The 15,265-nt window shown below is 38.5% G+C and overlaps 1 non-coding gene across 1 annotated transcript; it reads left to right on the forward strand.

Moving 5' to 3' along the window:
• The first annotated feature begins 11,130 nt into the window (after positions 1–11,130).
• On the forward strand, positions 11,131–11,202 carry TRNAC-ACA. The gene has a single exon. It is a non-coding gene; the product is annotated as a tRNA-Cys (tRNA).
• The last annotated feature ends 4,063 nt before the right edge of the window (positions 11,203–15,265 follow it).

The raw sequence follows: 15,265 nt of genomic DNA on the forward strand, positions 1-15,265 counted from the left end.
ACTGAGGAACAAAGAGTTAAGCTAATTTTCCAGGATAATAAATGATATCCAAAGATTTCTCAAGACCGCAAACTAGAGAGCATCCTTTCTTCTTCTCTTACTCTTATACCTCACATTCAGTTCATCAGAAATTTCTAATGAATAAGCCACCAAAATGCATACCAAATCTCTCCATTTCTTCCCACCTCCACTTCTACCTCCCTACTGCAAGCTTCTCTGGTGGCCCAGTCAATAAAAGAATCTGCCTGTAATGCTGGAGACCTGGGTTTGATCCCTGGGTCGGGAGGATCCCTTAGTGGAGGGCATGGCAACACACTCCAGTATTCTTGCTTGGAGAATCCCCATGGACAGAGGAGGCTGGTGGGCTACAGTCCATGGGTTCGCAAAGAGTCAGACATGGCTGAGTGACTAAGAACACAATGCAAGCTTCAGTTGATCTGGCCTGAACAACTGCAATGTTTGTAACTAATCTTTCAGCTCCCTCTCTTCTGCTATGGGTTGAATTCAGTTCAGTTCAGTTCAGTTCAGTCGCTCAGTCATGTCCGACTCTTTGCAACCCCATGAATCGCAGCACGCCAGGCTCCCTGTCCATCACCAACTACTGGAGTTCACTCAAACTCACATCCATCGAGTCGGTGATGCCATCCAGCCATCTCATCCTCTGTCGTCCCCTTCTCCTCCTGCCCCCAATCCCTCCCAGCATCAGGGTCTTTTCCAATGAGTCAACTCTTCGCATGAGGTGGCCAAAGTACTGGAGTTTCAGCTTCAGCATCAGTCCTTCCAATGAACACTAAGGACTGATCTCCTTTAGGATGGACTGGTTGGACCTCCTTGCAGTCCAAGGGACTCTCAAGAGTCTTTTCCAACACCACAGTTCAAAAGCATCAATTCTTTGGCACTCAGCCTTCTTCACAGTTCAACTCTCACATCCATACATGATCACTGGAAAAACCATAGCCTTGACTAGATGGACCTTTGTTGACAAAGTAATGTCTCTGCTTCTGAATATGCTATCTGGGTTGGTCATAACTTTCCTTCCAAGGAGTAAGCGTCTTTTAATTTCATGGCTGCAGTCACCATCTGCAGTGATTTTAGAGCCCAAAAAAATAAAGTCTGACACTGTTTCCACTATTTCCTCATCTATTTGCCATGAAGTGATGGGATCAGATGCCATGATTTTCGTTTTCTGAATGTTGAGCTTTAAGCCAACTTTTTCACTCTCCTCTTTCACTTTCATCAAGAGGCTTTTTAGTTCCTCTTCACTTTGGGTCCCTCCAAATATTCATATGGTGAAATACTAAATCCTTAGTACCTCAGAATAACCATATTTGGAGGTCCAGAGCCTATATTTTCAACCATTTCTAGCACTGTTCCTATCAGGTTTCCAGAGTTAGTTCTAGTGTGAGTTGCTTTGCTTCAAGGGTCAAAACATTGCTGAAAGATTTGGGCTAGGTAATACCCAAAGAAACTTTCATTCTAAAGTCCCTTATAAACTAGTAGATTCCTTGGCTTGAAATAACCTATTCAGAGATTATTTGGTAATTTTTTCTCCTTTGGGTGTTATATAGATTCCCATTCTACATCAGTTCAGTTTAAAATATTGCTGTTAAAAGATGAAGGAGAGGACTAGAGAGATCATTCGTTCTGCTAATTACACTTGGCCAGTGTTAATTCTTTTAAAGTAATTCTATTCCCCAGACAAATACACAGTCTGAAAATTGGGGCCATTTTTATGGGGCCTGAGCATTTTGTTGATAGGAACATGGCTTTTCTTCTCTTTAGTTAGTAAGACTAAAGCTTTCCAAGATTTTGCAATCAGTTTTTCAATTTGTCAACTCACTGGCCAAAAAAAAAAAAATTCCTTCTGACTTCTCTTTTCTAGTTTTTGGCATTTTCCCAGAAAATTCTGGGATGAAGATTCCGTTTCAAATTATTTTAATGGCCTTTAATCCTGAGTACAATCATCTTCATTCTAGGTTTATTACTAAAAATTCATTGGTCTAAGAAAATAATGACCTTTATTTGTCTAAGATGGAAATTAAAAGTACTATGACTTCATGGCTATTTGGATGTATGAATAGGTGTTCAAATGTCTTAGCCTTAAAAATGTCAAGACATTGTCCAAATTCTTAACCAAGACTTGCTTAAAAAAGAATTATTTTAAAATTAAAAGAACTGGAAATCGAATGTCACTTGCCAAACTTTTTGATCATGGCTTAGATATCACAATTTAGATCATTTCAGTGAGAAACATTGCCTGGCGAATAAACATCCAAATTTTAGCAGGAAAGATTGCCATCAATGCAAATAAATCACCACACTTAGAAGCTGATGTACCCACTTAAATTATTTTCCAGATATGTACTTTGAAAAACCCTTGGGGGAGAGTTTCTTGACTTCTATAATCTTGAGAACTACCTCTAACTCCTAGTTAGCACCATTTGCATTGCTCTTTCAGATTTTGCTAAGATTGGGGTTTCCTTGACTATTACTAGCATTGTTTTAGCTGTTCTAGGGTTGCATTTTCCCTCTATCTTATTCCACAATTTTACAATAGCTAAAAAGGTAATACTGTAAATAAACAAACAAACAAAAACAAAACCCTAAAAGTAAGCCAAACGAATGCCAGAAAGTAACTCTACAGCAATTTTAGCTGATCTTTTAGTAATAGGAATATTTTTAAATATTCTCAGTTTCAAACAGGGCAACCACCCTAAGTTCACCTTTATCTCTAGTCTTTCTTTATCCTTCCCCAGACATGAGAAACAAGTGGAATTCGATTTCACTTAGACCTTGGTAAAGCAACTGGAGACACACTTCAGTCTTATTTGTAACCATGATAGATGTCACAACACTCAGTACCAGAGAAGTCTTTCATTTTTGTACTTTTCCCCAAAGGGTTTCTAATTCTCTCTTCAGAGATGAAGTATCAGGCAGCAGTCAGCCAGGTGCCAAATAATTCTTTTACTGCAAAAGTAAAATGCTTTCTTTGTTTCTCAAGTAAACCCATCTAGCAACTGCTGAACTGAAGTATTAAATGCACAAATTCCAATAGCATGAGTCCAAGATCTCCCTCTTTGAGAGAATGAGAATGTTTAACTTCTGATAAAAGAATCCTCTCTCACTTGTACCTTTTCCACCTCAAGTTTAGAGTGAGGACAAAGCTGGAAGGTTTGATTATTCTCTTGGAATGAAAGCTGTGATGCTCTCTCCTTTCTCTCTTGCCCCTCCTCTTCTTATTCTTCTTTTTCTTTCCTTTGTTATTACTTACTTATTTCATATTTTTGGCTGTGCTATACGAAGGCTTTCTCTAGTTGCAGTGTGTGGAAGCTAGTCTACGTTAAGGTGCAGGGCTTCCCAGCACGGTGACTTCCCCTGTTGTAGAGCACAGACTCCAGGCCCATGTGCTTCAGCAGTTTCCGTATGTGGACTCTAGGGTGGGTGGGTTTCAGTAGTTGCAGCACAAAAGCCCAGTAGCTGCAGCTCACAGGCCCTAGAGCACAGGTTCACTATTTGTGGTACATGGGCTTAGTTGCTCCATGGCATGTGGACTCTTCCAGACCAGGGATCAAACCCATGTCTTCTGCACTGACAGGCAGATTCTCATCCACTGTGCCACCAGGAAAGTCTTCTTTTTCTTCTTCTTTCTCTCCTTCTCCTTTCTCCATCCTCGCTCCTCCTTCCTTCCTCTTCCTCCTCCCCTTCTCCTCCATCTATTTTTCTTCACCAAAGACAATATAATGTGGGAATGTAAGCTATGGCAACAAACATAAGCCACATTGATAAAATACATGATTTAATTTATTTTCAACCCAAATAGGCTATTTTAAAAAATCATCAGTAGTGTTACTTAAAACCCTCATATAATTACCTCCCTTAAATATCATAAGATTTCCATGAGGTAAATCTTGTCCTTATTTTACACACCAGGAATTGGAGGCTCAGGAAATTTATATTAACTAGCCAAGTTTCATACAGATGGTGAAATCTGCAGCTGAGGTTTAAACACAGATCAGTCTCATCCAAAAGACTATGAACTATTTGGTAGACATTCACACCCATTTTTGAAAGGAAGAAAATGAAGCAAAGTTTCCTGGCTAAGTAGGTGGTTTAATACAGCAGAAAAAACATTCAGTGGGAATGGCTTATAGTCATGGTTATGCCACTAAGTATCTGGTTGTGTGATTACCTCTTTGATCTTTGTTATCTTCATACCTAAATCAAGAAGACTGGAATAAATGACACTGCATTCTTTGGAGCTCAAAGATTTTGTTATTTTTAACTGATTCAAGGCCACAGAGCTAGACTTTGGGATTTCCAGGTAACTTGACCTATCTCAGTATTCTTCCTATTTATTGTTCCCCTTGATGAGAAGGAACCAGAGACACAGGCCACCCAGGTAATTGCAGGAAGCAGGGCTAGACATGTGCCATCCTGCAAAGGAGGTAAAGGTAGACTCTGGCTCATCCTGGGTTGTTATCCCTTTTGCTGTCTCTCTACAGCTTATGGTTTCCAGACTGTCCATTCAGTCTTCAGGAGCCTTATCCTACCCGAAGGCTGCTCAGAGGAACTGAGAAGGAAAACGCAGATAGAAAGTAACCCATGGGCTTGTCTCAGTTCTTATACTCTTGAGAAGAAACGGGTTACTCGGTTTTGTAGATACAAACAAATCACTTCCTCTAGATCTCGGGTGACCCCGGCCGCAGCCTGAAGCAGGGCTTCGGTTCCTGGTATTGAAGTCAGGTTGGGATGGTGAGAACACCAAGGCCGAGCCTCTAGACCAGAGCTCAGCAACCAGCCCCTGGTCCTTCGACTTTGCAGAAATGAATGCCCGCAAAGACAGAAAGCAGTGAAACAAAGTATTCACTAGGAGGAAAAGAATATAGTATGTGTGGATAGACATGGGCAGGCTCAGAGTCACTGAGTCACCCTCCTGGCAGTTTGAGTCACTTTTATGGGGCATTTCTTCCGGGTTTTCCTTTGATACACTATTTTTATTTGCCTCGTCCTGAGTCCATATTTAGTATTTCTCAGGACCCTCCCATGTGAGTATGTTTGTCTCTTAGCCAGAACAGGTTCTAGTAAAGAGGCCTATGGGTAGTGCACGTGAGTTATCATGAGGTGACGCCGCGACTCTTCTTGACCGCCAAGGAGCACTTCTGCGCATGCGTAGTCAGGGAGGTCGCCTTAACCCTGAGAATGAGGAATGTGTGGTCTTTTATCTCTTATCTGGGCAGGGCCCAGCCTCCCCCCATCGTCGTGCTTTAATGGAGTTTCTGCTCTTAAGGAATTTCCGTCCACAGGGGAGGAACTGTTCGGCCCAGGGACCATCTATCTCCTGCCTCACTCTTTCCTTAATTCAAATGACTGGTGCATATGCTATTGTACTTACTCTTTTCCAATGACCTCACCCCTACAGAACTTTCTCACCCATGTAATAAGCATCCTCTGCCTTCTATGGTGATTCCTGATTTTACTATGCTCTGAGATGAGTCAGTAATATTCTTTCCTTTAGGAATATAAAACTTCCAAAGTTTTGTCTGTTATATATTTGCTTATTTGTTTTCTCTTCCTTTCCTATGCAAATAACCCTGGTATCCTTCTAAAGAATCACCTTCTATGTTTAAATTAGCTAGAATTGATTTTGGTAATACCTCAAAGAAGCTAAATTGATTCAGGATAGTGTACGTCTTCACATCTTTATAAAATGTATCCTTGCTCAGAGTCTCTTAACTAATTTATGAAATCTCTCCACACATCTTATCTTGTTCTTCCACACTTGTCATCAGCTAATCTGTATTGTCATTGCTGTTCAGTCACTAAGTCGTGTCTGACTCACTGGAATCCCATGGACTGCAGCACGCCAGGCTTTCCTGTCCTTCACCATCTCCTGGTTTGCTCAAACTCATGTCCTTTGAGTCAGTGTTCCATCCAACCATCTCATCCTCTGTTGCCCGTTTTCCTGCCCTTATTCTTTCCCAACATCAGGGACTTTTCCAGTGTGTCTGCTCTTCGCATCAAGTGGCCAAAGTATTGGAGCTTCAACTTTAGCATCAGACCTTCCAATGAATATTCAGGGTTGATCTCCTTTAGGATTGACTGGTTTGATCTCCTTGTTGTCCAAGGGACTCTCAAAAGTCTTCTCCAACACCACAATTCAAAAGCATCAATTCTTTGGCTCTAATATGTATTATTTAATTTATTTGCATTTTCTTCTTATTGTTTTATCCCTAACAGGATATATGTTTCACAGAGGCAGATATTTCAGTCTTTTACTTCTAGTGCTCTATCTCCAGCGCCTACAATACTCCTGGCACATATAAGCCACTTTGTAAATATTTGTTGGATGCATAGACATTTACAGCACCAAAGTATTGGGGTATCATTTATATCCCTTACTTAGGACATTGAATCTTCTAATAATAAGCTGTTCTTCTTTCTCTTCTTTTCTCTTCTTTATCTCTCTCTCTTTCTCTCTCTCTCTCTCCTTTTTTCCATAAGGCCAAACTGGTTGTTAGTTCACCTTTGCAAACTGACAGATTTTTAAGATGATACAGAAGAAAATTTTCCCTGCTATACATGTGTCTAGGGCTTACCATTCTCACCTATCTAATAATACAGAATAGGAAAATAAGATTTAGGTGTGGGCTTGGAGAAAACTCAGGCTGTCGTCAATGTTGTTAGCCTCTGTTGTCTGACTCTCATCAAGAAAAAAGGTGTCTTCCACTTGAGCCAACATTGTCAGGCAGTAACGTAATGTTGGGCTTAAAACCCATTTCAAAGAAATTTGCATGCGTAAGACCTTGACTTCTGTGCATTTATTCTCCAGATGCCTGAGGTGGAGAAGAGTAGTGGAATGCAGGACACATAGAGACAGGGTGAGCCCTTGGTCTTGGCCATCGTTTAATGTCTTTTTCTCCTTGGATACAGGAAATTGAAAAGTTAAGAGAAAAGATCAATGCTAAGAAAATATAATAAACAGAAACAACTTGATGAAGATTCCTTATTCCACCTGTAATTCATCAGATTTTCTCACAGTATTTTTAAAAATGCACCAAGACATTCCATTCAAAGAAGTAAGTTCATTGTTAGTTTAAAATAAACATGCACAAATTCTAGATGACACAAAACTTTTTTCTTTTGTTCTGGGAGATCCTTTATAGTGCTTTTTATCCTTTCTGTCAGGAACCACAATAGGATCAGTAAATTGTGACAATTAAATCAGTTTTACTGATTATAGGAGAAAAATGGAGAAAAATGGAACATCTGCAAAATCTCTTAAAAAAAACATTTTCAGAGATTAACTGGCCTTGCTTTTTATGTTTTTCACTAGAGAGTAAATATTTTGTGATCTTGCATCCTAATGAGTAGTTAAGAGAAGTATCAGAAATATATTTAGGTGTACCAAGGGCCCATAGTTTCTTATGAGTTCTTTGTGATCTAAAGGGCATTTCTTTTTATTAGTTTACTCCTTCTGGACTGAAATCTTGGATTCCTTAGCACCACCTCTCCATTCTCTACCCCAGCTCTCTCCCTAGTCTCTGAGGAATGGATCCTTATAGAATCTTCTTAGAGGGACAAAATATCATCACTTAAAGACATCTGAAAAAAATAAAAGCATATGAAATTATCAACTTAAGTTGTAAAATGTGATGTGGTCTAGACATTCTCAGATATTATAAAGATTACATGTTTTTAATAAAAACCAACATTATTGATATCTCACGAAAAAAATCCTACCCTGGCTAATAAATTTTTGTCCTTATCATCATCTACTCTAAAATGTTAAAGGAGAAAGAGAAGTTCTGAAGTGCTTAATGCAATTCATTTTCAGGCTCTGTAGCTCCCTCCAACCCATATTTCATGCCCTGGAGAAACTCCCTGGCTCAACACTGATTGACTGAATGTAGTATCCAGTGAGTGTCATCAGCAATAATTCTAATGCTTCTTTAAAGACCTAGTTTGAACCCTCAATACTCTTAATTTATAACACTTTCTCAAGCCCATGTCCAAATGCTTTGGTGGAGGTTGGGGAGGGGATTTAAATACCACTTTTTCTATAAAGTCTTTGTTGTTTCCCATCATGAAATCAAATCATATTCTCTATCCCTGAACGTCCTTCCTTCCAGCTGTCCCTCTCCCTACACTTCCATTGCTTTCTTTCTTCTTTTCTTTTCTTAATCTGAGTCCTATGACATTCCCCACAATCTCATGCCATACCCTTTAGAATCTTGCATTAAGTTTGTTTATTTATCTCTTCTCCACCTCTTTGGAAGATGAGTTCTATGGAAGAGGTCTTTATCTCCATCTATTCAGATGATTACTGAAGGTAACACTTTTACCAAAAAGTGTTCTTGGCTTGTGGACAGATACAAGGTGGCTTCCCACCTGTAACTGATATCTGCTAAATGTGCCAAAGCATCTGTTGTGCTGGACCAGTGGGAAAAGAGGAAAGTTTCCTTTCTCTACACCCAGGGAACAAGCTCATGATAACAAAGAAGCCAGCAAAATGAATTAACACTAAAGACCAATTAATATCTTTTGCAAAGATGTTTGTAAGTTTCCCAAGAGATAGATTGCAATGCCTAGAAACAGGGATCCTGTCAACGCTGGAGCTGACAGTTTGTCTACAGGACACCCCTCCCAGCCCGAGGGGCTTTTCAAATGGATTGTCATGATAGATTCCATCTGGTGAAAATGGAAAGAAAACCATGCAGATTTTTCATTACAGTCCCCACATTGGCATAGCAGCCAACTGGCAGAGGGTACATTCAAGGTTTCTCGTTTTCCTCTCCCTTCTCATAAGCTATGGAAAGTTCTAAATTTTAAAGGACAACAAGGCTATATTTCAGAGGTGACAGAGTGAAATTCTACGCTGTTCTCTCTACCTCAAGCTTAAGTAACTCTTTAACAACTGATTATTGTATAGCTAAAGAAAAGCCCTCAGCTTTGACTACTTCTGCTACAGGCCCTGGTCTTTCTGGAAGCACAAAGGGAAAAAAAAAGTGGTTGATATCAGGAAGCACATTTTAATTAAAAAAAAAAAATAGAACAAAAATTTGCAGCGTGTTTTGCTTGAACAGTCTGAATCAGTGTCACCAAGACATCATGATAAAAGTACAGATTTCTAGGATCCATTTCAAATGTACTAAGTCACAGTCTCTGAAATGGAAGCTTTGGGATGTGAAAATTGGACAGGTTCCCTGGATGATTCTAAATTTTAAGAATCTCTTAGGTAAGGGTATGGAAAGAATATTGAAAATTTCTAGAAGAAATCTTCATTTAAAGATATGCTTCCTTTTAACTTTTTAGATGCTTTATAGAGGATATTATTATTAAAAATTGAATTTAAATCACAGTTCTGAGAATTTAAAGAAGGGTAAAGTGTGAATTTAAAATTACTTTGAGATACAGTCCCTAATAGTCATAGAGTAAGTTAAAAGCATTGCAATTAGGTGGTCTTTCAAGGACTTAAAAAGCCAAAAAAATCAAACATACTTGCATAAAGTTTATGGATTTGAGTTAAAGTCCTAGAAATGATTGTAGGGAGTAGGTTGTCAACTTATGAAACCAACAGCTTGGAGGCTTTTTGAGTAGTTGAAAATGAATTTAACAGTGAAAATATTTATTGTCCTTTGGCTGAAAATATTATCTGAAATTAATTTGTTTGGCTTGGGAGAAATTTATGAAATGTATAGTGCATTATGTAGCCAGTTCTTTTTAGATTTATAATATTTCAAATAAAATCTGCAATACCCTACCTGAGGGGAAAAATGCTTAGTGGCAAGTACTCCTAGCCAAGTCATATTAGATTCCAATAACTTTGCTTTACTTTACAAGAATTCTTTTTTATAAAATGTGTATGCTTGCTCAATTTTCCCTTGGATTTTTCTTTTTCTCTAACAATTCTCTTTAGTCAAATCCCAAGCAGATGTAAGAACAACTTTGACTATGATGGAAAATACATAGAGGTGAGAATAATAACAATCATGTCATTTTGGGTACAGATTAAAAAATTTTTTTTGATGTATGGTTGAGTTACAATCTGTTCATTTCTACTTTTTTAAAAATTTATTTTATTGTATACTGATCTCTCTATAAACAAAACGCTTGGGCTCACTATAAACTTTCAAGTGAATGTGAAGAAACTATTTCGTAGTTTGAGGTGGCAAGGAAAAAGATATTTTGAAACTCGGTGTTGAGGGACTTCCCTGGTGGTCCAGTGGTTAAAACTTCACCTTCCAATGAAGGAGATGTGAGTTTGATCCCTCATCAGGAAGCTAATATCCCACATACCTCGTGGCCAAAAATCCAAGGCAAAAAACAGAAGTAATATTATAACAAATTCCATCAGACTTTAAAAAAATGATTCATATAAAAAAATCTTAACAAAAAGAAAACCTGAAGTCTATCAGTCCTCTTGCTGAGGTGTTAAGTCCAATTTCAGTATGGAAAGACCGCACACAGACATTTCTGAAGGTTTCAGACTGTCATCAGAACCTGCGCTATCTCAGGTGGCCCAGGTGACTATGTTTTCCCAGGTATAATTAGAAAGATAAGTTTTTACAAGATTTTAATTGGATAATGGTCTTTCCTTACTGGTTTAGTAAGGTAAACCCATCTTCGTTAACAGCAATCTCACACCCAAACTCTTTCTCACATGCACAAAAAGACCTTATGCAAGAAATAAGGTCTTCAGAATCAAGTGTGCATGTGTGCTCAGCCACTCAGTCATATCTGACTCTCTGAGATCCCATGGATGATAGCTTAGGCTCCTCTGTCCATGGGATTTCCCAGGCAAGAATACGGGAGTGGGTTGCCATTTTCCTTCTCTAGGGGATCTTCCTGACCCAGGGATCTAACTTGGGTCTCTGGTGTTTCCTTCATTGGCAGAAAAATTCTTTACCATTGAACCACCTGGGAAGCTGTCAAATTCAATAGACACAATTAAAATGATATGGTATGTATCATCACCTAGAATCTTCGTAAAGCCAAATTGAGGAAAGATAGCTATTTGAATTAGATTTGAGGAAAAATTTGGATGGTGTGACATTTCCATTATAAAAGGTAAGAACTATCTCAGAGAGGATTTATTCCAAACTTCTCTAATACCCTGGTGGGTATTAGACTTCCCTGGTGGCTCAGATGGTAAAGCGTCTGCCTACAATGCAGGAGACCCAGGTTCAATCCCTGGGTGGGGAAGATCCCCTGGAGAAGGAAATGGCAACCCACTCCAGTATTCTTGCCTGGAAAATCCCATGGACAGAAGGGCCTGGTAGGCTACAGTCCATGGGGTTGCAAAGAGTTGGACACGACTGAGCAACTTTCTTTTCTTTTCTTTTTCTCTAATACCCTAGCAAACAGTTTGTACGTACTGCATATAATTATCTCATAAGAGCCTTAAACACAAATTAGGGCACAGAGATTTTCAGTGGGATTATAACAAATTAGTCTTTGGGAGACTGAATAAATAGCCAATAAATGGATGGGGTAGTAGTTTGACATCTCAGTTCTTATGAAATATGGAGTACACTATCTCTTCTCTATCATTTGTATCCTTTATAGCATTTAGCAACGTAAATGTTAACCTGAGTTGATATTGATCTAAATCTGAAGTACTGTGAAATTTTTGGCTTAAAAACATGATTTAGTGGCCACAGAGTCAAAAAATGTCCCAACTATTACTTTCTATTCATATTTTTACACTTTTTTTAATACACAAAACACAGCTTACGTTAAGGTTGTTAGATACTGCCATCAAATTCTAAATTAATTACAAGAAAAGTGGCCAAAGATGATGATCATTTAAAAATTTTTACCTCCTTGAACTTTCTGTGGCATTGAACACTGATGGGTAATTTGTAATAAAATTTAAATACATGAAAAATCTTTCTTTTTATTCTTGTTTCTGACGCACACAAGTTATTTTTCCTGCTTTCTCTTTAGTTCATTTAAATGCTACTTCATTTGTATTCTCACCATGAAAAGAAACAAAATTACACTACATAAAAATTGTAAAAAACTATCTTTTAATGCAAAAAGATAGTTAATAACTTTTCATTTAGATAATTAGCAAGTACCTTTTAAAAAATTGGAGGAAGAACGAAAGGTATCTGTTTCAACCTTTCACAGCACAATGGCCATCACTTTATTTCTGCTTCCCTAATTTAGCAGATAGAGGATGAAGAAAAGTTGGGTATATTACCATCAACACAGTTTATTTCTTCAGATTCAATAAATGAAATTCACAGTGGTTTCTGGAATCTCCATTACTATACACTGGCACTAAACATAGAATAACAAACACATATTTTATTTGGTTTTATTCAAGAAAAGTAGGTTTGTGTTACACTTCTTCAGTACTCCAACTATGGCAGTCATACAATAGTACCAAACGTTTTTTTTTCCTTTTGAAAATCTTAGATAATTTCTTTTTTTGATGCCGTAACTAGGAGTGGCATCCTTTTAGTAGAAAAAGCATTTTATCCAAAATTATGAATATGGAAAATGTGGATGTGGTTTCTAGCCAGGAACATGAATGATTATTCCAACAAGAACACGAAAAGAACATTGTTATACAACGTCCTAGCTGCTTTGAAAAGAAGATCTGCCAAAGAAAAAGTCAGGCTTTCAATTGTTGGTTGTGGATAAAATGTACACACACTTCAAGGCTGAATCATTAAAAGAAATTGCTGGTTTAAAAAGTAAGTGTCTCATTGCCTCTATTTTACTAATGGAAAGGGCCAAGTGAATGACCCAAAGTCAGAACCAGTTAGGCATCTGACTCTAGAGCCTGGCTTAGTCATTATACTCCAGTTCTCACTGAAATCTTGTGTAAGGTTGAACTCAGTGTTTAGCATCTAATAATTATATACTATCTTTAGCTATCCTTACAAATGTACTTTGGCCTTCCCTGGTGGGGCTAGTGGTAAAGAATCTGCCTGCCAATGCAGGAAACAATGAAAGACTTGAGTCCAATCCCTGGATTGGGAAGATCCCCTGGAGGAGGGCAAGACAGCCCATTCCAGTATTCTTGCCTGGAGAATCCCATGGACAGAGGAGCCTGGCGGGCTACAGTCCATGGGGTCGCAAAAGAGTTGGAGATGACTGAAGCCACTTGGCAGGCACGCACAAATATAATTTACCTCCCAGTGAAGAAACCACTACAGCAATATTTTTATTTGAAACTATTTAACTTTAATATATTTTAAAATTTGAGGAAAATACAAAAAGTTCATTTTCATAGGTAATTTTTGTCCTAAAATTTTTACTATATGCTGAAAGCATTTAGTAAAAAAAGAAAAAAAAGGAAAAGTGTATACATAGGGGAGAAATTAATTGGAACATTCAATCCCAGAGAGTAGTTATACTCGGTAGAACTGAAAATTCCTATTGAGATAAATGATAAATATGCTAATTATTTATACTATTAAATATTTTTAACCAAGTCTCTTAATGGAGAGAAAAGTTAAGAATTAAATGCTTAAAATTCAAGGGGACTGGTAGCTGAAAATTATTTTATTAGGGAGTGAAAATTGGACTAAAAAGGCTATAAGAAGTATTGGCCAAATTTAATTTCTCTTCCTCATCACATAAGCATCCATGGAACACCTATGATATACCAGCACAATGAACTTAGTCAATGGGGGAAAAAGGTAGAAAAGGAATTGCCTGTCATCAAGAAACGTGGAGGCTAAAAAACAGGGAGAGAAACAACCACAAATTGTTTTGACTGGGATTGAGTCTACAGTGGGTAATTAGTTTCTCGCAGGAGCATGTACTTATTTTTAAAGGTGTGGCATAGGAAATACTGAATGCCTTCATAGAGGAAGTGATGCTGTATTTGAATGTTCTACATATAGATGGGTGGTTTGGGGATTTCTGGTTCAGGAAGTGTCATGAGCAAAGCTTGGAGAGAAGACGTAATAGTAAATTCAGAAAACTGCAAAAATCTGGATAAGACTATAGTAGAGAGCTTGTGGATGCAGGTTTGGGGAACGCATTAAGATAGAGTCCTAGAGTAAGCAAGGGACAATCATGGAGAAGGTTCCTGTGCAGAAAAATGTCTAGTATTGTGCACATTTTTAAGCATGCAATTATATTCCCGGGTAAAAGATTGTTACTTTTTTATCTGGAAGACAGTGACCTGCAAAAATGGGAGATGTCCCCTGTATAGTTACTGAAAATGACACATCACCTGAGGGTGCTGCTGCTGCTGCTGCTAAGCCGCTTCAGTCGTGTCCAACTCCGTGCGACCCCATAGACGGCAGCCCACCAGGCTCCCCCGTCCCTGGGATTCTCCAGGCGAGAACACTGGAGTGGGTTGCCATTTCCTTCTCCAATGCATGAAAGTGAAAACTGAAAGTGAAGTTGCTTAGTCGTGGCCGACTCTTAGCGACCCCACAGACTGCAGCTCACCAGGTTCCTCCGTCCATGGGGTTTTCTAGGCAAGAGTACTGGAGTGGGGTGCCATTGCCTTCTCCACACCTGAGGGTAAGGATTTGAAAAAACACATAGCTTTGGAGAAATGTCTGTTTAGGTCTTCTGTCCATTTTTTGATGGGGCTTTGGTTTTTTGATATTGAGCTGCATGAACTGCTTTTATATTTTGGAGATTAATCCATTGTCAGTTGCTTTATTTGTAAATATTTGCTCCCATCCTGAAGGCTGTCTGTTCATCCCATTTATGGTTTTTTTGCTATGCAAAAACGGACGTAGAGAACAGATGTGGACATGGCAGGGTGGGGGAGGGAAGGCGGTGGGGTGAACTGGGAGACTGACGTTGACATATATACATTACCATCTGCAAACAGATAGCCAGTGGGAATCTGCTGTAAAGTGCCAGGAGCTCAGCTTGGTGTTCTGTGATGCCCTAGATGGATGGGATGGTGGCAAGGAAGGTCCAAGAGAGAGGGGATATATGTATACATACAGCCGATTCATTTCCTTGTACAGCAGAAACTAACACAATTGTAAAGCAATTATACTTCAATTAAAAAAAACACACATATAGTTATCGTCATAGGAAAGTATGAAGGACATGAAACAGAAAGGGCAAAATGGCTGCTTCTAAAGACCCATGAAATCACTGGACAAGAGACAAGTTGCAAGCTCAACTCCCAAAATTTTCAGTTGAAATACAGGGGCTTTATAAAATTACTTTTTAATGATTTCTTTCCATTGGAGGATGAGAGGACTAATATATTTTAAAAAAAGGAAAAACCAACAAATGCATTCTGAATTGGAATTAACGCACTGTTCATCTT

Source organism: Bubalus bubalis, chromosome 4, assembly GCF_019923935.1.
Source record: "Bubalus bubalis isolate 160015118507 breed Murrah chromosome 4, NDDB_SH_1, whole genome shotgun sequence".
NCBI classification, from domain to species: domain Eukaryota; kingdom Metazoa; phylum Chordata; class Mammalia; order Artiodactyla; family Bovidae; genus Bubalus; species Bubalus bubalis.